The 22,742-nt window shown below is 42.5% G+C and overlaps 1 long non-coding RNA gene across 3 annotated transcripts; it reads right to left on the bottom strand.

Annotated features, from left to right (window-relative positions):
• Nucleotides 1-139: 139 nt before the first annotated feature.
• Nucleotides 140-21,331, bottom strand: LOC139241272 (uncharacterized). Of its 3 annotated transcripts, none has more exons than XR_011588835.1 (8): nt 21,213-21,331; nt 17,617-17,713; nt 11,377-11,530; nt 10,574-10,781; nt 8,574-8,693; nt 4,664-4,774; nt 2,446-2,505; nt 140-433 (listed from the first exon to the last, which is right to left on the bottom strand). It is a non-coding gene; the product is annotated as an uncharacterized lncRNA (long non-coding RNA). The 3 variants fall into 3 exon arrangements; XR_011588834.1 differs by having other exon boundaries at nt 11,377-11,507; XR_011588836.1 differs by having other exon boundaries at nt 2,486-2,505; nt 11,377-11,507.
• Nucleotides 21,332-22,742: the final 1,411 nt, after the last annotated feature.

The following is a 22,742-nucleotide window of genomic DNA, read 5'->3' as shown; positions in this document are numbered from 1 at the left end:
TCAATTCTTGGTCAACTAGAAAATGGAAACACAGGATGCAGTAAGTCATTGATTTTGTTCACCCAAGAGGATGTGTGAAATGAGTGATCACTTCCATTCAAGTTTGTTAAAATATTTCATATTATACACAAGAGTAGGTTTCAAACATTGGGGTAAGGGAGGCCTGGACCATTTTGTTGGACTGGCCCTTATTAAGATATATACGGCAAGTTGCATGTCCTGAATGAATGTCCTGATGCAGCTTACTGGCTCCGGGCCAGCGCAATACTGACCCAGGCTGGGAAGTAGTAGCCAACATTGCTCTGGTAGAGGTTGGAGGAGCACTCCTGCTCCTCATGGTCCCACAAAATATTTTTAGCACTTGCCTTTTCGAGCTTCTTCTGCTGTACTGGCAGGTTTCACCAAGCGTAGCATCCGCAGCAGATACTCCACCCTGTAGGCAGTTAAAATGGCATTGGGTCCTTTGTACATTATAGGACCCCACTTTACATAGATTCATGGGGCTCCGCCTAATTCAGGAATATGCCAGGGCCGCCTAATTGAAGCCCACCCAAGAAAAATGATTTGTGGAGGAGAATAAGGCAGTTAATTCCATCATCTCCATTTTATGTTTGCGACTTCCCTTTTTCCATCAGGTGGAGGGAGTTAAAATGCTTGTTGAAGCTTTTAAAATTAAAACAGGGGCTTATCAAAACAGTTTAAAAGCTGGTATTGGTGATGTCTCTCATCCATCTCCTGCAACACATGCAGGTGAGAGCAAAATGCAGAGGATGGGGCTGGATCTGGGAGGATGGGTGATTAGGGCTTGTAAGAAGCAGGGAGGGGGCTGGGGCTCAGGATGAAGGGAGTAGAATACCAGGCTTTGAGGCAAGGTGGTGGCCAACAGATCCTCGAATTATGATTTTACTGGGAGATGGGTAGATAAATGGGGGAGTGGGGGCGGGGGCAGGGCGAGCGGCAAGATCGCATGCTGGCAGTGAGGCCCGGAGAGATTTTTGTTCTCTGACCTCATTTCCATAAGTTAGATCAGACTCCTGCCCAAACCCGCTGTAATTTAGTGCCTGGCTGTCAGGATTTTAGGCAGCACAAGGCCACTGCTGGAGACTTGACGGAACAGTGCCCAATAGTCACAAACGCGCATGATGATGAGGGGGGGAGGTATGGGGGGGCGGAGGGAGAGGTAGTGTTCGTGTGTCAGCAGTGGATGGAGAGCCTGGGACTGGGGAGGCGAGGCGAGGCCCAAGGTTACCCTGTTGGACCTTACCTGAGTCTCTTCTGGTCTTCGATTCAGCTCTCTGAGGGTTTAAAAGAGGCTTGCATTTATGTAGCGCCTTTCACGACCTCAGGATGTCGCAAAGCGCTTTACAACCAATGAAGTACTTTAGAAATGTTGGCACTGTGGTAAGATAGGAAATGCAGCAGCCAATTTGCACACAAGCAAGCTCCCACAAATAGCAATGTGATAATGACCAAATAATCTGTTTTAGTAATGTTGATTGAGAGATAAATATTGGCCAGGGATAACTGCCCTGCTCTTCGATATAGTGCAATGGGATTTTTTTTACGTCCACCTGAGACCAGACAGGACCTCGGTTTAATTTCACATCCGAAAGACAGCACCTCTGACAGTGCAGCACTCCCTCAGCATTGGAGTGTTAGCCTAGATTTTTGTGCTCCAGTCTCTGGAGTTGGACTTGACTCCACAACATTCTAACTTAAAGGTGAGGGTGCTACCAACTAAGCTATGGCTGACATGCTTGGCCTGGCAGGGAAGCCTGATCTGCATGTTTTAAGTTCCTCGCTGACTTCATGTGGGCTTCCTTGACACTTGCTATTTAAATTGCAGTTGGCCAGATGGGGCGGGAAGGCATTGGTTGAGTCTCCTGCTCCATTTTCCACTAGGCGGGAGGGTCAGAACTCAGATTTAGTGGTCATGTGGTACCGATTAATCAATTGGATCTCAAAAAAAGGTGATTTAAAAAAAATTATATTTTGAAAAAAATTAATGGGACGGTTCTTATGACTCACTCACATGCTGTCAGATTATTAGGTTAATACCTTGCAGTTCTACAGAAGGGAAGCAGCTCAAAGATTTTAATTTCACAACCCCAGAAGAAACTCACACTGTAAGCTTATATCAAGAAGGTAGACAGTAGATTTCCTCACACATATGTTATAAGAGACATTAGCTAAGCAGTTCTGAAGTGTTCAAGAGCATTAATTTCTTTGGGCATTCTGAAGCTCAATGCTAGTTCTTGGCACTGAGCGGAACCCCATCCTCCTTCATTTAAGGGCAGCTTTTCAGTTCTATTTCAGGTTAGTAAATGGTGCCAAGTAATAAAACATATTGCCATTTTAACATTACTTACTGGCTTGCTATTTATAGCAGCATTACAGCACTGCCACTTAAACAAATTATATGGCGAACAATGCTGTCTCACTCACGTTCATGTTTATTAGCCATTTCCTCCAAAACAAAACACACCTGGTATCCTCTTCTTGTTTCTGGTTTCAGAGAAAGAAAAAGGACATCTTGTTTGTTTGACCCAAGGACTAATTGTGTACTTTCTCATGGCTACTCCCAGAACAGAATTAGCAGAAGATTTTAAACCAGTCACTTGGCAGCCAAGGGATTCATAGAAATACATAGAAGTTACAACACGGAAACAAGCTATTTGGCCCAATCGATTCATGTCAGTGTTTGCATTCCACATGAACAATTAGTCCGAATTACATGTATCCACCCTATTTCCACATCCATTCATGCCCCCACCACCCAAAGGGAAATTCAAAGATATGGTGATGAGAATATAAAAGATTTAATTTTTAAAAAAGAGTTTATTTGCCTATTATGCGTCTTGTACTTTATTTTGGACCCATTGTTTTGTCATTCAATGTTTATTTGTTCAAATAAATTGTGTGTGTCCATGACATTTTACCTTGTGGAGTTTTCAAACATTGTGTACTTGGTACTTGCCTACAAAAAATTTAAGTAACTAAGGTGCATAGGAATGGAAGAAAAAAAAAAGTTGTTATATAATTTGCAACCATCATGGAATCTCTCAGTGAATATATGCAGGTAAAGCTTGCAACAAATTAAAATTCAGGAGACTATTGTATCCAACTGAGAAGCAGGACAACCAAACATCAGATTCAACACTGGGAATGCTTTTTCTTGTCAAATATTAATTTCTTTGTTTTGTTTTGTTGGGTTTATAATCCATCTTGTTGCAGCTACCAGTAAGGCTTTGAGTACCAAATGGAAGTGAATTGACTTGTTGATGGCTCACCTGTGATGATACAATATAGGCAGATTTGTAAATCCTGCAAACAGTATATTAAATAACTATTTTAAGAGCTTTTTTAATGCCACATTCTGTATTAATAATTAGTTGTGAATGCTAGATGTCAAGGATATGCATGTTATCAGCTGTAGCTCACAAATTGAAATAAAAAGACCAAAAACAAACGTTTAAAAAGTTAGATACTAAGGAGTGAAATCAGTCCTATAATGCCCAAATTTCATCAAGGAATGGAAAAAAACACCTTGAACACCATGTACAATACCAAGTAAAATGTTAATATATTTCAAAATGTTTCAATGCACTGAATCTGTAATCCTTTCGATTATAAATTGTGAAGTATTTCTTCACATTTTTTGCCATGCTATTGATGATTTTCAAAATCGAAAACAAAAAATAGAAAAACAATATTGAAAAGATGGTTCATGATATTTAAAGTAGAGACTTAAAGTCATACAAGTCCATGTTTTATGCATCACGGTTTGGCATTTTAATAATGGATTTTTGCTGTATAAGGACAATACATGTGTTTTACATTAACTGAAGTTGGTGGCACCACCACAGGAGGAACATTGGGTAATCATCACGTTTTCATGGTCTCTGAACAATAAATGTTATACTGCATTCTCACAAAAATTAAAAAAAGGTTGAACTTATTACAAGAAGATTTTGAACATATCACTTGCATGGAAATCTTCCCAACTACAGCAATACGGGCACCAGTACCCATGTTCACTTAGCCTACTGAAGCCCTACAGCATTTTACGAATAGATGTCCAGATTGAAGTCAAGTATAGTATGTTTTACCTTAATTTAAAACATAGTATGCCATGGCACTTTACTCATGAAACTTGCATTATAAACACTATTCTTCTTGTTTGACAAAGTTTTGTTCAGATTCTTACTTTGAAAGGGCTTACATATGACTTGTTTAATAATGTATTAGAATAGACTATTCCTATTTCAATGATGGCCTTACCTGTACTCCAAGTTTAATCAAGACGTGAGTTATAAATTTTAAATTATTGTAGTCTAATTTTCAAACCAAATTTGGCTGTGGAAATTAGGTTTGATTAGCATAATTTGTTAAATGTTACTGTACTCTGTTCATGTTTTGCACGGATTGGAATTATATTGTTCAAGTTAATGAAAATTTGTAAGTTTTGAATGACAACTTATTTCCTCTCCTACTTTGTACTTTGACCCATTAGATAGGCAAAGTAGAAAAGCATTAAAGGCCATTAAAGATATGTTTTCATATAAGAATGGATAAGGATAGGAAAATTATCCAAGAAGACAATCAAAAAAGAAACATACTTGAAATTTACTAAACACATTTTGACAATGCATCTAGAACTTGCCTTTTTCATATTTTCACGAGTTCATTTCATGTTCCACTGCCGTACTGAAATTCAAGGGTGTATGAAGCACAGTTGCCAAAATTATTCAATTTATTTCTGGGATACTGCATGCTGGGAAAAGAAAATGTCCAGGAATTGTTTTTATATTAAAAGTAAACACACTTTCTTTAAATTTGGGGATAAAAGTTAGGACACAAGATAAATGCCACAAACAAGTTGGGCCCAGTGGAGGGCAAAAAAAGTTAGTTGGCAAATATGCAGAAGTGGTAAACCTAAAAACAAGAATACCAGTCTGCTCAATAAATAAAAAAAGAGAGACAAATATCTATTTCAAAACAGTAACAATTAAACCTAAGGAACTCCGAGAATCATGAAAAACAGAACCAATATTTGCCTATGCTTTGAAAGAAAATTATACAATGCATAGTTTCTTTTTTAATCGAGTAAGTATCATGGCAAATAGTAACAGACATGTCACACAATAATTGCTTCCATTAATGAATGAAATACTGTATAAAAGTCCAAAATACTTTTAAAAAACTGCCTTTTTAGAAAAAGACAAAAGTATAAAAATTGCTAAATTTACTTTCTTCATTCAATTCGATGCCTGTAACATTTAACCTAGAAAGGAGAATAGTCTTGTGGATACATTAAAGGAAGCCAACTCTCTGTAAACAATGCACAATGGCTCCATCCAAGTGACTTCATTATCTAAGTGAAAGAAACATTTGAATATTACGGCAAACGCTTGAACAGCAAGTACCAATCTAGTCTGGTACACCTTTTAACAACTTGATTTTGGGTATACTGTTTTGGGTACTTTTGGGGTCGGGGGGCGGGGGGGATGAGGAAAAGTCAGGGAAAGGCAGCAGCAGCCAAGTTCATGGCACCATGGGTGGCTCTGCTGCACAGGAGGGCAGGAAGAAGAGTGGGAGAGCTATAGTGGTCGAGGATTCTATTGTAAGGGGAATAGATAGACGTTTCTGCGGCCGCAATCGAGACTCCAGGATGGTATGTCGTCTCCCTGGTGCAAGGGTCAAGGACGTCTCGGAGCGGCTGCAGGACATTTTGGAGGGGGAGGGTGAACAGCCAGTTGTCGTGGTGCATATAAGTACCAACAATATAGGTAAAAAAATGGGACGAGGTCCTACAAGCTGAATTTAGGGAGCTAGGAGTTAAATTAAAAAGCAGGACTTCAGAGGTAGTAATCTCAGGATTGCTACCAGTGCCATGTGCTAGTCAGAGTAGGAATTGCAGGATAGCTAAGATGAATACGTGGCTTGAGGAGTGGTGCAGGAGCTTGTAGGACCTACTCCTGCACCTATTTTCTATGTTTCTATGAAAGGCTTTTGACAAGGTCCCACACAAGAGATTGGTGTGCAAAATTTAAGCACATGGTATTGGGGGTAATGTATTGACGTGGATAGAGAACTGGTTGGCAGACAAGGAAACAGAGAGTTGGGATAAATGGGTCCTTTTCAGAATGGCAGGCAGTGACTAGTGGAGTGCCAAAGGGCTCAGTGCTGGGACCCCAGCTATTTACAATATACATCAATGATTTAGATGAAGGAATTGAGAGTAATATCTCCAAGTTTGCAGATGACACTAAACTGGGTGGTGGTGTGAGCTGTGAGGAGGTTGCTAAGAGGCTGCAGGGTGACTTGGACAGGTTAGGTAAGTGGACAAATGCATGGCAGATGCAGTATAATGTAGATAAATGTGAGGTTATCCACTTTGGTGGCAAAAACACGAAGGCAGAATATTATCTGAATGGCGGAAGATTAGGAAAAGGGGAGGTGCAACAACACCTGGGTATCATGGTACATCAGTCATTGAAGGTTGGCATGCAGGTGAAGGCAGCAAATGGCATGTTGGCCTTCATAGCTAGGTGATTTGAGTATAGGAGCAAGGAGGTCTTGCTGCAGCTGTACATGGCCTTGGCTCAGTTTTGGTCTCCTAATCTGAGGAAGGACGTTCTTTCTATTGAGGGAGTGCAGCGAAGGTTCACCAGACTGATTCCCGGGATGGCAGGACTGACATATGAGGAGAGACTGGATCGACTGGAGTTTAGAAGAATGAGAGAGGATCTCATAGAAACATGTAAAATTCTGACGGGACTGGACAGATTAGATGCAGGAAGAATGTTCCCGATGTTGGGGGAGTCCAGAACCAGGGGTCACAGTCCAAGGATAAGGGGTAAGTCATTTAGGACCGAGATGAGGAGAAACTTCTTCACTCAGAGAGTGGTTAACCTGTAGAATTCTCTTCCGCAGAGAGTTGTTGATGCCAGTTTGTTAGATATATTCAAGTGGGAATTGGATATTGCCCTTACAGCTAAAGGGATCAAGGGGTATGGAGAGAAAGCTGGAAAGGGGCACTGAGGTGAATGATCAACCATGATCTTCTTGAATGGTGGTGCAGGCTCGAAGGGCCGAATGGCCTACTCTTGCACTTATTTGCTATGTTTCCCCATTAAGGGTTTTCACTGAACAAAAATATATTTCTTTCTTGTCTTTGTCTTTGTCCAGTATTACCTACACAATGTTAAACAAGTAGCGTTGCAAATGGAAATATATCTCGCGAATTTGAAGTTGGCAGCTCAATCTGAGGGATAGATTTTGATTATTGCACTTGTTAACTTCAGTGGCCCCATCATCTGCCTGAGGCTTGTTTCCAATTGGACGATGCTCAATTTGCACCCTGTTTCTTCTGGCCTCCAATGATCCCTGTAAAGACCACTGCTTAGGCCACGAAATAACTGGAACAATTAATTTATGCTGAATTACACAATGGGGTCCGAAAACAGCTGGTCGGCTGTCAATTAGCATATTCAAGGTCCGAATGCCATTTTAGGTAGGTGCCCATGTCACTTGAAAGTTGCCAGCTAGCACAATTCTGGATGGAGGTCGGGCGAGCGAGCGAGCGGAGCGGGGGGCGCAAGGGAGGCCCGGCGAGCGCAGGGGAGGAGGGGGGGGGCGAGATGGCGAGGGCGGGCCGGGGGGGCGAGACGGCGAGGGCAGGCTGGGGGGGCGAGACGGCCAGGGCGGGCCAGGGCGGGCAAGAGGGGCGAGAGGGATCGGGCGGGAGACGGCGAGGGCAGGCCGGGGAGGCGGGGGGAGACGTCGAGGGCGGGTGAGGGGGCGAGAGGCATCGGGCCGGCAAGGGGGCGAGAGACAGATCGGGCGGGCAAGGGGGCAAGAGACAGATCGGGCGGGCGAGGAGGCGAGAGACAGATCGAGCGGGCGAGGGGGCGAGAGGCATCGGGCAGGCGAGGGGGCGAGAGGCAGATTGGGCGGGCGAGAGGCATCGGGCGGCCGAGGGGGCGAGAGGCATCGGGCGGGCAAGGGGGCGAGAGGCATCGGGCGGGCAAGGGGGCGAGAGACATCGGGCGGGCAAGTGGGCGTGATGGATCTGGCGGGCATCCTTTATGTTGTTTCTCTGGGTTTTCTGTTGAAGGTAGAGCAGGAGAATCCCCATGGAAATTACTGTCAAATACGTTATACTGTATTTATAAGGGTGACATGTTGGCAATAATCATGATCAACGCATTTTGTAAATTAGAGAATTTTACAATGTTTTCAAGCAAATACATAAATTAGTGCTGACATTAAAAGATCATGGAGTTTACTGAAGTAGTTTAATACAATTTAAATCTGCTGAGTTAAAAAAAAATGCCTGATGGATCATAACCTGCTTTTTAATGTCATACAGGTTGATACGAGCTATCAATGTGAAGTATATTTAATGTAGGGAGGGATTCCCATTGGCTTAAATTAGCAACCAATTGTGGCAATTTACACAGATATATCTTCTCTCCTTATTTCTTTCTACCCAGTCTTGCTCTTTTGATTTTCTATTTGAAGAAACCTTTGTAAGCAAAACTCTTCATTATTATATACATTAGTCTTACCTCGATGCAATTTTTCCAGTTTTCCTTACTCGGTTTATCCTCAAGAAGTTTTATTGCAAACTTGAGTGCTCGACCATACATTTTGTTCACTAGTGCATGCTTGTATGCAAAAGGTAAAACCTATTAAGACGAATGACAGAAAAATAGCAAATATATGTATTGTAACATAAGAAATAGAATTAAGCAATAATGTGCCAGCCTTAATTTTCTACACAACTTTTGGGCAAGCACTTTATTATTATCTCTTCATTCATTTTATGTTTTATGGACTTACTAAAGTTGGACTAAAACTCATTTGAACATTGAAGTGTTGAGTCTTTTGAAGCGCTGGTAAAACAGAAACTCTGCTGGGGCTGGGTGAAAACCCATGGTGGCGGTGGCAGGGGTGGGAATGCAATCGGATTCCCCAGTCTGACTTTCCACTAATATACCACCTGATTAAGGGCAGCGTAACAGAGGAAAATCCTGCCCTTATTATCACCAGACAATTCAATCCATAACAGCATCACAGCAAAGCCCAGTCTTGTCCTCAGCTGACATCCATTCATACATATTTTTCCAGGAGGAGTTACTGGATAGTAAAATCCTTTGGATGATTTTTCTCTTCCCTGGTCTTAGGGTGGCTTGTGAAGCTATCTGTAGTGCCCAATTGTTGCATGGCTAAGATCAGATAGCTCAGCAGAGTCCAGAAATTAAACCTGGAACTTTTTGTTCTGTAGCTCAGCTACTCGCTGCTTCAACCAACTAAGCTGCTAGGTAGCCAGGAAAGAAGCTTTGAAAGAAATTGGTCAAAGATCAAAACATCTAAAATGACAATTACTATTTATTGCTGTTACTATTTACTGCAAAATTGCATTCATTTAGAGAAGAAAAGAAGCAAACAACAAAAATTCAAAACAACCTTTTTCTGATGTGTATGGACAACAATCATAATTACGGCTGACAATACAAGAAAAAAAAACTGTGGGCATGGTTCCCAACAAGGTCATATGTGCAATGGGGAAATCATAGAATGGTTACAGCACACAAGGAGGCCATTCGGCCCATCGAGCCCGTGCCGGCTCACTGCAAGAGCACGTCAGCTAGTCCCACTCCCCCGTCATTTCCCCGTAGTTCTGCAATTTCTTTCCCTTCCAATTCCCTTTTCAAAACCTCAATTGAGTCTGCCTTCACCACTCTCTCAGGTAGTGCATTCCAGATCATAACCACTCGCTGCATTAAAACATTTTTCCTCATGTTGCTTTTGATTCTTTTGCCAATCACATTAAATCTGTGTCCTGTAGTTCTCAACCCCTCTGCCAATGGGAACAGTTTCTCTCTATCTACTCTGTCCACATCCCTCATGAGTTTGAACATCTCTATCAAATCTCCTCTCAAACTTCTCTGCGATAAGGAGAACAACCCCAGCTTCTACAGTCTATCCCTGTATGAAGTCCCTCATCCCTGGAACCATTCTTGTAAATCTTTTCTGCACCCTCTCTAAGGCCTTCACATCCTTCTTATAGTGCGCTGTCCAGAATTGGATAATACTCCAGTTGAGGCTGATCCAGTGTTTTATAGAAGTTCATCATAACTTCCTTGCTTTTGTACTCTATGCCTCTATTTATGAAGCGTACGCTCCCATATGCTTTCTTTTAAACTGCTTTCTCAACCTGTGGAGTGGGGGGAAATAAATATCAAAACAGCAGCACAATGACAATTTGATTTTTTATAAACGGGATAGGGTTTCGAGCTGAATGACAACAATAATAATGAGGAGATTGAACAGATGAAGAAATGTGAAATGCTTTTAAAAAAAAACCAATGAATTTTGTGTACACTGGAGCATAAAGAAGTGATAGTACAGGGTGGCTGGATATTTGTTATAAACCCAGAGATCCCCAAAGTGTTGAGTTGCTGCTCTCAGTTGAAATCAATGGGCAAACACCAAGCAGTGGTCTGGCACTTTACCCACAGGAAGGCTTGTTCTCCCAAAAGTAATTGATCAAAATCAAGTTTACCTTAGCATCAGTAAGTTCGGCCCACTTAAGTATCTCCCAGAAGATTTCAGTTAAGCTTTTGAAACTGTCTTTGGGATCATCTTCTGTACTGTCTATTTCTTCTGAGGCGGTACCATCCTGTGTTTGAAATTGAAGAAGCATATCTGCCAATGCACAGCCCTTTCAGCACAAGGCATCAATCAGGGAGGATTTCTGTCTTTCCATCTCACTGAGCATAGGAACAAAAATAAAGATCATCAAAAAAATGTTTTCAACATAGCAAGAAATCATACACTTTAAAGACAGTTATTAAAAAACATTATCCTGGAATACAAATCTTTAAGTTACTTAGAAAAATGAGTTTGTTGAAGTAGGTCAAAAATTTTAAGGACTTACTCAACAAAGGTGTCAGAAGTTATTTGGTTGTCTGTGCAGTAACTAATAAAATCTTTGAATGTTTGGTTTCAGCAAACTTAGCCATTTCTTTGGTTCATTTATTTCCCAAAATGTAGATATAACAAAAATGCAATGTTTTAAATTATGCAGATAGCCTCATTTAAAAGCTGTTTTATTTTTACATGCCCACTGTCATCATTTGATTAAACAAAATAAACTGAAATAGAAGTAATTTATTTTAATGCTTGAAGCCATGGATCAATGTCAGATGCAGCAGTAGTCAGTTAATACAATTTATAAAACATTATAAGTGATTACTATAACTAGCTAAAGTTGGTCAGAGAAGTAAAAGACTGGAGTTGCCCAGATAATCAATGTATCATTTTCCAGAATGTCTTGTGTAGATCAAAAATTAAAATGTTATGCACCTTTTTGACAGTAGCTGCTTCAGGTCTGGGATCAGTCTTCATAGCTAGATGAATTGCTAATGCAGTTTGATCGATACGAGATATGACATCATCTGCTGCTCCACTATGTCATCCCGTCTTTTAATTCGCTCCTAAATGAGGGAGATCAGAATTCCTGCAGTAGTAGTAATAATAACAAGCAGTTACATAGCATCATGAAAATGCAAAATGCCCCAAGACTTGTTATTGGCGCGGGGGTGCGGGGGGAGGGGGGGGGGAGAAAAAAAGGAACAGAAGCTGAGCCACGGTGGAAGAGTTGAGTTAGAGGTGATTGCAAGTTTAGTTGAAAAGATGGGTATTGAGAAAGTCTTTAAAAAGGTGGAGAGAGAAGTGGAGAGGTTCAGAAAGAGATTTCCAGAGAGTGGGAGCAAGACAACTGAAGGCTCTCATAACAATAGCAGAGGGGGGGATGCACAGAAGGAGGACTGGAGGACATGGGGTTGAACGCAAGACTGGAGGAAACTGCAGAGTTAGAGTGGGGAGACAGGTTTGAACAGAAGGGTGAGAATTTTCAATTCAATGTGTTAGGGGACAGGGAAACATTGATCAATGTGGATGGGAGTGATGGGCAACTGGGTCGCAGTGGGAGGCAGGATATGGGCAGCGGCATTTGTAGAGCATGCAAAGTTAGCAAGGAGGATATTGGAGAAATTGGAGGAGAAATTGGCTACCACCGTAAACAGACGTGGGGATTGCGGAATGTGCCTGTTCATTGACTGCACGCATCAATAGGGGGCTCGATATCGCGAGTGGCTAGGGCTACGTTATGGCAGCCTGCACCTCTTAAAGGGGAGGTGCATTGTAGCTGCAAGAAGTGGTGGAAGTTTTTTTCGAAAGTCATTCTGGGCTGTGATACTTTGAGGAATGGCTGAACATGCGAAAGAGCGAACACTAAGGTTTTTGGTCGATTCCCTGGATATCTTGGTGCAAGATATGGAAAGGAGATACAAACTGTATCCGCAGGGTAGGGGGTGAGAGAGGGGAAGGAGGCCCTCCAGACATGTTCAGGAGGCAGTGGGATCAAATAGCGATGGAGGTCGATGTCAGGAGTGTTGCTCCAAGAACATGGATGCAGTGCAGGAAGAAGTTTAAAGGTCTGAATTGAGTTGTCAAGGTGAGTGAGTTCATCTTTAAATGCTGCATCCTACCAACTGCACAATTAGCCTCACCCACTGCTTAATTCTCTACACCCCCATCACCCAACTACAAGCAATCTCCATCAATCAGTACTCAACCCTTTAGTTCTTTACCTCACCCTCACACACTTAGCATTATAGCAAGCCTTGTACCCACAACTCACAGACACTGGCAGCTATTCAACCATGACAGCCATAGCACCCAAACATATTGGAGGACACTCACTGACACACTTCTTTTTTTCTTGCAGGAAAGGATCTTCCTGCACTGCATCTATGTTCTTGGAACAACACTCCTGACATTGAAGAACTGGGAGGATGTATCTGCATGTTTTAACCCACCTGGAGGAAACAGTGCTGGCCATCGTGGAAGAGGCATCACTGAGCGGGGCTGAAGCAATCTATTATGAGGATATCAGCATATCTAATCCTCCTTCCCCCTTATCTCAAAGTCTTCTGGCTCACAAGCTGCAGATGGTGTAAGCACACAGTTCTTACTTTGTCTTCTCCCCTCACCACAACACAACCCTTGTCCCTTTTTCATTTCAGAAAACCAAGAACTGGAGCCTTCTCAGGCATTGTAGAAAGAGATACACTCACATACGATAAATGAGACAGGTAAAGATCCTCTGGTCCTTCGACCCTGCCCCACACAACTGTGATACCTTGTATATCACAATATATACACTTCATTCGATCTTACATTCGCAGCCATCAGCTCAGACACCGATACTGTGCGCCTTTTAGAGGCTAAGATAGAGGAGGGATCTGCATGTGGTGAGACACTAGACACAATTATGCAGGAACAAGGGCTGGGGCGGGTGGAGGGGAGGGGAGGGGGGGAAAGTATAGCACAGGTGGGGGGCAAGGTCACACACTCGATCTGCTACAGAAGTTCAAGCCACCCACGACTCCGAGGGACTGCCTATGATGATGACAGAAGAAGTCAGATGAGGACATCAATCAGAAGGCGGTTGATGGTTGTACATAACCAAATGCTAAATGCACTGCCTGCGCTAAATATCAAAAAGCATGGAGCAGTCCTGCATCAACCTGGCACAGGGCTTTGCACAGAGCTTGGAGCCTATCTTTTCTAACATGAAACAGGTGGTTATCTCTATCAGCACACCTGTGCAACCAACGATGCCACAGCTTCCATTGTGGCACATATAGCTTGCATCAAAGGTCGGAGTGCTCCAATGGAAGCTCAGACTACTGCCCTACAAACTCAGACTGCTGGCATCATGGCTCTGGATACCACTGTTCAAAGGGGCTTCCAGGGCACCACAGCAGTCCATCAATCAATAACATTGCTGAGGCGCCGCCCGGGAGAGTGGCAGTGGCTCCATGGAGCAGGAACCTGCTGCCCTCTCTCAGGATGACAGTATTTCTGCTCTCACCCCTGCCACTCCACCAGTGCCCTTGATGTAGCCTGTCAGCAAGTAAGCTCAGACTGCTGCAGCCCTGGGTGAGATGGTGCAGTTCGAAGCTGAGTCTTCTCAGCCCAGAACTGCTTGAGGTCGCCCTCCAAGGCCATCTGCAGTCTCCTCAATTGGAGGTCAGCAGCCTTCCACCACCCATGTTGCAGCCACTGGGGAAGCAGCTTGTAGGAGCACTAGGAGAGGCAGAGACAGGCACAAAGGGAATGCACAAGGGTGATTAGTTTATTTTTGTATGTATTGTGTCATGTATAAATTTATAAAACTGAATTGGAATGTGCATTTTTTGGTGGTTTTGCTTTGTGTGGTGTTGGAAAGAGAACAATTTGATGGTCAGTGATAGAGGAAAGGATAGGGCAAATAGACTGGCTGAGATTACTGGTATCGCTCATGAATTAATTGATCGCGTAGAGCCCAGACAGAAAGGGGCGGTCTATGTTGTATTCTTCCTTCCTCTTCCTGTTCCTCCACTTTCTGTTGCACTTCCTCCTCCTCTTCAGCTTCTAGTCTGATAGGTGGTGCTAAAGGCTGTTCTCTCATAATGGTGAGGTTGTGCAGCATACTATCACAAATCTTGATACCGCTCAGGTGAGTACTGCAGGGCTTCTCCAGAGCCATCCAGGCAGCGGAAGCATTGCTTGAAGATGCCGATTGTGTGCTCCATAATGTTCCTTGTGGTTGCGTGTCTTTTATTGTAGGCCTGCTGTGCAGGTGGCATAGCGGACTGCTGCAGAATGAAGGGATCGTGACTACTGCCAGCATTTCAGGCATTACCTGAATGGTCACACACCAGCTGCACATTGAGGGACTGGAATCCCTTTCGGTTCACGTCAATGGCCAAGTTGACATTAAGCGCATGCAAGGCAATGTGCATCCAGTCAATGGCACCCTGCGCCATGGGGAACCCTGCAAACCCTCGTGTTCGTCTCTGGCAAGAGGGAATGAGATGAAGCTGTCTTTCTATGTATAGAGAGCCTCAGTCACCTTCATTATGCAGCTGTGCACTGCAAACTGCGGGATGTTACTTCCAGCAGCAACTTGAAGGGAGCCAGACGCATAAAAGTGAAGAGCCGCAGTTACCTTGACAGCCACTGGCAACGTAGTCCTTGCCCTACTTTGAAGGCTGCAGAAGTTGACAATTTTTTACCCTGTGCCTTCAGATAATGCGCTCCTTGTGTGTTACATTAGTGACATTTTTAAATGTCATCATGAAGTAGTGAGTAGATTCGGAAAAAAAAAGGTGGATCCTCAGGTGACTCCAGAGGAGACTAAGCAGAGGTTATATGGCTTAGAGTGACATTAGAGAGTGCCTTTAATCACTAGCATTGAGGAAAGCTAAATTTAGTACAATATTGTATATAAATTGAGAACATAAATAGTGCGGGAGACCGAGATAGTGGACCTGGAAGGAGTCAGCAGCAGAGGCGGCAGCAGAAGATAAAGAGCGGAGGAGGCCGAGACAAAGGACTGAGAAGGAGTTAGCAGCACCGGAAGCAGCAATACAAATACGGAAAATTCCAAAAGCACAGCAAAATCAAGGAGTGACATCACAGATCAGCAGTTAGGTGACTAGTGCATGAGTAGTAGCACATCTCTCTAACTTAATTAGACAAACTAATTAATATAACTATAAATAATCATTCGAATACTTTAACTAAGAGAGCGAGACAAGCGGCTGGAGATAAAGGTAAGCCCGACTTTTAAGACTCTTGGGGGAAACAATTCTGCTGCGCCCTGTTAGGGGGCGGTAACAACCGGGAGGCGAGACATTTGCGCTAGGCACGGAAGTCCCGCCCCGCTCACTAAACCCGGGTTACCGCCCCCAAAAGGAAGTGGAGCGCAAAATAACAGACTCCACTTCTTTTCTGGAGCGATAGTGGGGCGGATGGGTCGTGAGCGGGGCACAGCGCTACGCACTGCAGGAGGTCCTACCTGGACCACCAATGAGTGGGGGTGCCATGCCGATTGCGGCACGGACCCCGTATTCAAAGCGCCAACTGATCAGCGCTCGGCAAAACTGGCAGAATTTTTTTTTAAATGGCCCACACGTCCCTTTTAAGTTAACGCGAGTGGCTGGCCATCCTGTACACAACCCCTGATGCGGTCGCTGGCATCGCCTGGTGCAGCTTCAGGGATCGATAGCTAATTTAAGGTCTGGGATGTTACGCACAGTGATGTTGTTGTCTTCGCAGGTGCAGCGGAGCGGGGCGCTATGGTTACTCCCGCGGAATTTAGCGGGTGTCGTTAGCGGTGCCGCGCCCGGGCGAAAAGTAGTTTGCGTCCCTGGGGTGCTAACGGGAGGCGCAAACGAATTTCTAGGCCTTAGTCTTAAGTTTATTTCTGCAAGTTAGTTAAATTCAAATAAATAAAGGCATGGCAGGGCACCTCAGTCCTGTGGAATGCACATCCTGTGCCATGTGGGAACTCCAGGATGCTTAACATGTCCTGGACAACCATGTGTGCAGGAAGTGTCGTCTGCTGGAGAGCAGCAGCTGGCATCACTGCAGTGCATCCTGAGTGAGGCTGAGAGCGACGTGAATAGCATGTTTCAGGAGGTGGTAACCCCACAGCGCAAGAGTGTGCAGGCAGAGAGGGAATGGATGACCGGCGGACAGAAAAGGGGGACCAGGCAGGAGTCCCCCTAGTGCATCTCACTCTCTAACCAATAGTGAGGGCGATGGTTCCTCTGCACAGTACAGCCAGAGCCAAGTCCATAGCACCACCGGTAGCTCAGCTGCACGACGGGTGATGGGTGAGGAGGAAGATCGGGAAAGCAACAGTGATAGAGGATTCGATAGTTAGGGGAACAGACAGGCATTTCTGCAGCTGCAAATGAGAAGCAACATAAACTGAAGGGTACAAGCCTAAAGGGGGTGCATGAACAGAGAAACCTAGGGGTATAGGTGCACAAATCATTGAAGGTGGCAGGGCAGGCTAAGAAAGCAGATACAAAAGCATATGGGATCCTGGGTTTCATAAATAGAGGCATAGAGTACAAACGCAAGGAGGTTATGAAGAACCTTTATAAAACACTAGTCCAGCCTCAACTGGAGTATTGTGTTTAATTCTGGGCACCGCACTTTAGACAGGATGTGAAGGCCTTAGAGAGGGTGCAGAAAAGATTTACGAGAATGCTTCCAGGGATGAGGGACTTCAGTTACGTGGATAGACTAGAGAAGCTGGGGTTGTTCTCCTTAGAACAGAGAAGGTTGAGAGGAGATTTGATAGAGGTGTTCAAAATCATGATTGGTCTAGAGAGAGTAGAGGGAAACTGTTCCCATTGGCAGAAAGGTCGAGAACCAAAGGACACAGATTTAAGGAGATTGGCAAAAGAACCAAAAGCGACATGAGGAAAAAAAATTTTACGCAGCGAGTGTTTAAGTTCTGGAATGCACTGCCTGAAAGGGTGCTGAAGGCAGATTCAATCGTGGTTCTCAAAAGGGAATTGGATAAGTACCTGAAGGAAAAGAATTGCAGGGCTACAGGGAAAGGACAGGGGAATGGAACTAGCTGAAGTGCTCTTGCAGTGAGCCGGCATGGGCTCGATGGGCCGAATGGCCTCCCACTTTGCTGTAACCATTCTATGATCCTACATGTACATTGATAAACTTTCAGAGGAATCTTACCTTTTTAATGTCCAATTGATGCAGTCGTGCAACATACAGAGGAAGATGGGTTGGATAAGACTCTTTCAATTCTTCATAGAATGCATTCATGTCCAACCTGCAGAAAAAGAAAATCCTTCTGATATGGATTTACTGAAGACAAATTTCGAAGATTATTCCATGCAATCTTATTGCAGTAACAAGACTACATAAATTAATAGACTTCTAGAAACTATCAGTGCAGTTCATTGAAGTATTACAATCTTCACACAATAGCTTCGTTAGACAGGCACTGGAAGTGGCACTGAGTAGATATAGAATGATTCTCTACAAGGAAGGAAAACAGATTGTGACATCAAGTTATTCACAGACATTTCCTCATGATCAAGGAATTGATGGAGACTATGATACACCTGAGGGGGAAGGGCTGTCATGGAGTTAACATGCATGATTTAAAGGAGGAAAAAGTCCTTTGTGCTTGTTGCCTCAACATTGAAAATAGACCTGAATTCTCTTCTTTGTTTAAGCAGTCATAATTGTATTGTGCGGTTCTGATTATTAATATAATAAAACTTACAAATTAAAAGCAACTGAACTCAAGACAAATACTCTTAATGTAACAGTTTTAAAAGATGTCTCATGGCACTTGAAATTATGGACACTGATGATATTTGACTAGTCTGAGCAAGTCATTTGAGAATCAGGTGCATCTCTTTTGGGTTGGAAGCAGCAGTGTTAAATCTAGCCACGTTAAACAATTCAATGGATGGTTAACATTATAACCAGGGAATATGAAGAGGGCATCCCACCACATTATATCGGTCTTGACGTGTACAAACATGCACAACTAGGCCAAGAATGTGCCTCCTGCAAATCATGAGTTGACAACATACACAACTACTGTATATAAATAAGAAAACCAGTGTACTATTTTCTTCTGCAAAAAATGTGTTTATACATTAACTATTATAGGTTTTACCCATTTTCCGGTTTTACTTTGTAATCTATTTATTTCTAATAATTGGCCTCTTGTATTAAATTTATATCCATCTATTTAAACCTTTTTTTTCAATTTTAGCATTATCATTTTTCTGCCAGTAGATGTTAACCTTTTGGCAGGTATTATAAAATACTGAGTGTAAAATATGTTGACATTTTTCTTCATCTTGACTGTTATATCCAATATTAGTTACCAGGAAAATCAAACAGGAGAACCTCAAAGGATTTCTAGTTTCAGACTTCGAGATCTAATCATGTAAACACGTGAGTTACAGGGTCAGCAGTTCCATTGGAAATGTTTATTTCACAAGGAGTGCAGGCAAGCTGGTTATAAAAGTGTTTCATAAGAGAACATTAAACTGGATGTACTGTTTCCTGAATGAGTGCCACATTATCTACCTTTTAAAGCCATTAACATAAATATAAAAAAAAATATATAACAGGACTCTCCACAGCGATTTAGTAAAATTCTGTCGATGAGGACAGTCCTTTACATTTTTTCTAACGTCCCATGGTTTCCCCATCTTGCTTTACCATCAGATATCTTGAGTCTAAATATGAAGATAATTAATTGGAACCAGCATAAAAACATAGAAAATAGGTGCAGGAGTAGACCATTCGGCCCTTCAAACCTGCACCACCATTCAATACGATCATGGCTGATCATGCAACTTCAGTACCCCATTCCTGCTTTCTCTCCACACCCCTTCATCCCTTTAGCCACATCTAACTCCCTTTTGAATATATCTAACAAACTTGCCTCAACAACTTTCTATGGGAGAGAATTTCACAGGTTCACAATTCTCTGAGTGAAGAAGTTTCTCCTCATCTCGGTCCGACATGGCTTACCCGTTATCCTTAGACTGTGACCCCTGGTCTCCTGGTTCTGGACTTCCCCAACATCGGGAACATTCTTCCTGCATCTAACTTGTCCAATCCCGTCAGAATTTTATATGTTTCTATGAGATCCCCTCTCATTCTTCTAAATTCCAGTGAATATAAGCCGAGTCGATCCAGCCTTTCTTCATATGTCAGTCCTGCCATCCCGGGAATCAGTCTGGTGAACCTTCGCTGTACTCCCTCAATAGCAAGAACGTCCTTCCGCAGATTAGGAGGCCGAAACTGTACACAATATTCAAGGTGTGGCCTCACCAAACCCTGTACAACTGCAGTAAGACCTCCCTGCTCTGAAACTCAAATCCTCTCGCTATGAAGGCCAACATGCCATTTGCCTTCTTCACCGCCTGATGTACCTGCATGCCAACCTTCAATGACTGATGTACCATGACACCCAGGTCTTGTTGCACCTCCCCTTTTCCTAATCTGTCAGCATTTAGATAATATTCTGCCTTCCTGTTTTTTGCTACCAAAGTGGATAACCTCACAATTATCTACATTATACTGCATCTGCCATGCATTTGCCCACTCATCTAACCTGTCCAAGTCACCCTGCAGTCTCTTAGCATCCTCCTCACAGCTCACACTGCCACCCAGCATAGTGTCATCTGCAAACTTGGAGATATTACATTCAATTCCTTCGTCTAAATCATTAATGTATATTGTAAATAGCTGGGGTCCCAGCACTGAACTTTACGGTACCCCACTAGTCACTGCCTGCCATTCTGAAAAGGTCCCGTTTATTCCAACAGCACAAAAAAGATAAGCAAGCCAAGGAAATATACAAACATTTGGATAAACACATAGCATATATGATGTTCCAGTGAAAGAAAGAAAATTGATGAGCAATGAAAACAAGCATTGGCTGATATCTCCCATAACTTTAAAAACATTAACACTACAAGCAGATTACTAGTTACTAGATTGGCAGATCTTCCTGCAGGGAAAGACACTTTACAAAATGAAATGCCTTTCAGAATATACTGGTGCAGGGTTGGGCAACACGATAGTTGGGCAGGATTTCAACTATGCCTTCATGTGGAGACACAGAATAAAGCCCAGACATTTTCTCCACAAATAGGAAGAGTAAATCGGAGGAAAAATCAAAACTAGGCCACTTATGTGCATCTACTGCTAGAATCCCACTGGCAAAGGCCGGAGAGAGGGTTGACAACTTTCCTACTACTCATCCAGTTGAAGATGGTGTGCGGCACAGAAAACCAGGGAGGCAGAGAGAGTTGAGAAAAGGAGAAATATATTCGTGGGTCCATATTAAATATGTAGATGAACTATTTAATAAAAGGGTTAAAAATAATAAAATGTTTTTAAAAGATGTATGGAAATTAGGAAAGGAACAAATTTAGGAATATATGTGAAAGTAAAATCAACTAAGGTCCAGGATATAAAGAATAAATTGGAAAATCAAATTACAATGGACATTAGGGAAACAGATATATTCTGGAACAATATTCATAATCATACAAATTGTTAAAAACATGCATTTCATAATTTCAAAACACCTGAAATGATTTAAGAGACTAATATTATTTCTTCAAAACAGCTTTCACCATGAAAAATGACTTATTTTAATGGCTTGAATTTTAAATGGAGTATAAATGTTAAGAATAGTGAATGCTCTCTTGGCATTAAAATTTATGGAGGTTTAATCTCTCAGTCGGCTTCACTGGACTACCCACATCTTGGAATGAACAAATACATACTTGGCCATCCACTATATCTTCAGGTCTCTTACAGCATCAGCAAATTCATCTTCACATCCTTCTCTTTATCCACATCTTTCTCTTTGTTTCCATTCTTTTGCTTATTTGGAGATGGTATAAGATGATATTGCGCAGATATCATATCCTGTTATAAAACAAGAGAAAAAAAAATAAATTAACAAAAATCTGGATTATATTATTCCATTGATGTGAAGAAACAGAAAGGAATGTTCATCCTCAGTATTCACACTTCTTATGGCTTAATAACATTTACAAGCCTAGCACAGTATTTTTAAAACCGGATTTAAAAAAAAATATTTCAATATTTTTATTTGATCCTATCACACAGCTTGCAGTAATTTAAATGTGATGCCTGAGTGTTTTTGCTTCCAAAGTTATGAAGTGGATACTACTTTTTAAAATGAAACCAAAGTCATTAAATAAGATACTATAAAGAAAAACACGAGAAGCTAAAAGACAGGATTAGAGAAAGAAAAATCCTAACTGAAGGAGCCATATCCTTCCCCGTTTGCCTTTTAGTTTACTCCAATTTAGTTTATGGAATCTCTTTGCCCGATTATGCCTCAAATTTTAAATTCTCATCATTGTGTTTAAATCTCTGTGACCTTGCTCGTTCTTATTTCCTTCAGCTCTACAACACTCCCAAAACTCTCCATTCCTGAGATTCCGGACTTATGCATTCTTCTGACTGCGGCTTTTGGTGCATTCTCCTCCCTTCGCCCCACCACAGGTGGTTGTTTGTTCATCAACTTAAGTCCCACTCTCTGGAATTCCCTTCTTAAGCCTCTCCATCTCCCCTCTCTTTCCTTGAGCCTATCCCTAAAACTTACCCCATTTGACCATGCTTTTGGACATCTCTCCTAACACCTACTTCTCTGGCTCGGAAGCTGTGAAGCTCTGTGGGATGTTTTTCCATGTTAAAGACACTATATAACTGCAACTTATTGTCCTTGATTAGGTTTGCATGGTTGGGGCTCCAATTATTATCTCCACTGCCCTTCTCCACCACCTGTCTTTGCTTCTCACTCTTTTCTCTATTTTCCCTCTCTGCTGTGCCTTCCAAACCATGGCATTGCACACGGAGAGTCAGTACCAAAGGTAGTTTTAAGGTCAAATTAGTTTATAGTCAATAATTGGAGATGGGGGAATTGAGTAGAGGAGCTGGAAGAGGAGTGGAGGAAAGAGGGAGGAGAGGAGAAGAGGAAGTAGGAGGAAGAAAATTTACATTACAACAGTGACTTTGTGTCAAAATTACTTCATTAGCTGTGAAGCACTTTGGGATGTCCCAACATGAAAGGCACTACTGAAATCATAAGTATCACGGGCAGAAACACCCAACCCCTACCCACACCCTACTTTTTCCATCATTGACATCAATCAAATGTTCAACATATCCAGCAAAACAGAATACAAACGAAAGCAGGAGGGTGGCCCCTCCCCCCCATACATTACAACAAATTGCAGACACCCAGATGGAGATATAACACAGCCATCACCTGCAGACATGCA

This window comes from Pristiophorus japonicus, unplaced genomic scaffold (assembly GCF_044704955.1).
Source record: "Pristiophorus japonicus isolate sPriJap1 unplaced genomic scaffold, sPriJap1.hap1 HAP1_SCAFFOLD_1023, whole genome shotgun sequence".
Taxonomy (NCBI): domain Eukaryota; kingdom Metazoa; phylum Chordata; class Chondrichthyes; family Pristiophoridae; genus Pristiophorus; species Pristiophorus japonicus.
Note: the sequence above shows the minus strand (reverse complement) of the source record. Positions and strands in the feature narration are given on the sequence as shown.